Genomic DNA, 2013 nt, shown 5'->3' with positions numbered 1-2013 from the left:
ACGGTCCTTCCGACAACTCTTTGCAAGGCTTTTTACAATTTCTCCAGGAGCTGCATCTCCCTTCACCTTTTCTCCTCCACTTCGCGGCTTCTTCATGCTTTTTCTTCTCACCATTTCTGGCCAAAACTACAAACAAGACTTCGCAGGTAGGTTCGGAATTTAATTCCATTTTCTCCCCTTTTTTTTTTTTTCCTCCCCTTCTTTTTTCTCACACCACCTCACGCTCTAGCGGGCTTATTTAATGTCGATAATATTTTATTTTTAAGCGTGTTAGCTTCTTTCTGGCTTGTTTATACTTGGGACGAAAAACCTCTTTTTTTTTTTTTTTTTTCGAGGGTTTTTTATGTCTTTCTGTTTTGGAGACAATGACTTTTAATCTTTTTTTTTTTTTTTTTTTTTTTTTTATTTTTAACCGAAACCTGAAGTCACTTCGGTACCGCTCCGGGAAGGGGCGAGCAGTTTCGGGGCGCTCGGGGCTGTGCCACCACCACCCCTGCTCCCCTTACCTGTCGGCCAGGTACGGGAGGTGCCTTTTACAACGCAGCAGCAAAAGTTTTAGTGCTAGGAAGGGGCTTCGTCCTCCTGCAAAAAAAAAAAAAAAAAAAAAAATACACACACACACACCCCCGCCACCCACCTCCTGCTCTTTTTATTTCAGGTTTCACATCTTAGCTCTGAAAGTTTGCAGGTACCTGTTAATGCTTTGCACGCCCTGAGCCTGCAGAGCCAGCCCGGCCGGGCACTGCTGGAGCCCCAGCTCCGGGCAGGGCTCCCCGGCGAAGGGAGTGTTTCCCCAAACAGAAAGTTTGCTGTTTGGTCTGCTTAGTTAGTTTCATTTCTTTATTTTATTTTGTGAAGCTGGGTGAAGTAACACCTTAGCTTCTGGGATCCTACAGCAAGAAGTGAAAGTACCGACTGGAACTTAAAAGTCGTTTACCAAAAAGCAATATATATATATACGTATTTTAAAAAGCTTGCCGGTCCTCTGGGAAGAAAAGCGTTCTCGAGATCTGCAGGTTTAGAATTATTGACAACTTTCTGCGGGAGGCTGAAGAGCAGGGAAGGTAGTGAAACGCATTTAAAACAATTCACCATTGGTCGTTTTGCATTAAAACGCCAATTGCCGAGGCAGGCTGAGGGTCCGGGCTTGCCCCGGTTCCTCTCCTCCCCTCTCCGCTACATCTCCTGGCAGATCTGCCACGGTGATGCCACCGTTGCCCACTCCAGGATCGGGAATAACTGGCAAATCCTGAAGTTTCTAGCACATTTCTCAGCCTCTTCCTTCCTCAGCCACATACACCCACATCCACAGAGCCACCAATTCCCCCTGTCCAGGCGGAATCCCAAGCAGGAGGGTGTGAGTAAACACGCTGACCCCGCACACGCTCTCTCAATATTCCCATCCTCTTACCTGCTCGGAGACTGGGTTTTGGTTGTTTTTTTTTTTAGCCGAGTAGGTTTGATAACCGCAAACGCCTGAAAAGAGAGTTCAGGCAGAATAAAAAGACCCAGCAGCAACACACTTCACTGCTCAGTCCTGGTGTGAAGCTCCAGCAAAGTAAAAAGACACAAGAGAGTGTAAAAAAAAAAAAGGGGGGGGGGGAAGGAAAAAAGCCCACTTTACTGAAAAAAAAAATAAAAAAAATTGTTGAGGCAGGTAATAATTTTTTAGGTTTTGTGTAAAACTCCCAGTGCAGGAGAAGACAATAGATGCGAAGGCGAGGGGGGATCCTGCTCAGGAGAGCAAGGGTTAATTGCCCTTGTTTTACAGTTTGCATCTGTTACATCTTTTATAGCCCCCTGTTTAAACTAATCCTCAAGTCAAAGCATCTTTAAAGCTACAGCATCTTCTTCGAGATGGACTGAGTTTCAGGAGCGTTCCTGCAGCAAACCAAATGCTCCTGCCCTCTCCCTTTGACAGATAGAGCCTCCTGCACAGCCCGAGCACGCAGGCACACACAGTAGGTCCAAAAGTTTATAAGTTGGTGTGTTTTTTTTTTTTTAAAAAAAAAA

The 2013-nt window shown here is 45.4% G+C and overlaps 1 protein-coding gene and 1 long non-coding RNA gene across 3 annotated transcripts in view; one reads left to right on the top strand and one right to left on the bottom strand.

The window, feature by feature from the left end:
- Window positions 1-2013, top strand: part of ZEB2 (zinc finger E-box binding homeobox 2) — a 116282-nt gene that overhangs the window by 263 nt on the left and 114006 nt on the right. Inside the window, exon 2 of one of the 2 annotated variants that reach the window (XM_009318946.1) lies at window positions 48-146. The gene's annotated coding sequence lies outside the window, so the exon portion shown is untranslated. Of the gene's footprint in view, window positions 1-18; window positions 147-2013 lie in introns of those variants that run through there. The other variant, XM_009318945.1, reaches the window with a different exon arrangement.
- Window positions 111-1571, bottom strand: LOC103912637. The gene is made up of 3 exons (XR_663384.1): window positions 1412-1571; window positions 507-582; window positions 111-126 (listed from the first exon to the last, which is right to left on the bottom strand). It is a non-coding gene; the product is annotated as an uncharacterized LOC103912637 (long non-coding RNA).

This window comes from Pygoscelis adeliae, unplaced genomic scaffold (genome assembly GCF_000699105.1).
Source record: "Pygoscelis adeliae isolate BGI_AS28 unplaced genomic scaffold, ASM69910v1 Scaffold222, whole genome shotgun sequence".
Taxonomy (NCBI): domain Eukaryota; kingdom Metazoa; phylum Chordata; class Aves; order Sphenisciformes; family Spheniscidae; genus Pygoscelis; species Pygoscelis adeliae.
The sequence above is the reverse complement of the archived record's forward strand: the minus strand, read 5'-3'. Positions and strand labels throughout refer to the sequence as shown.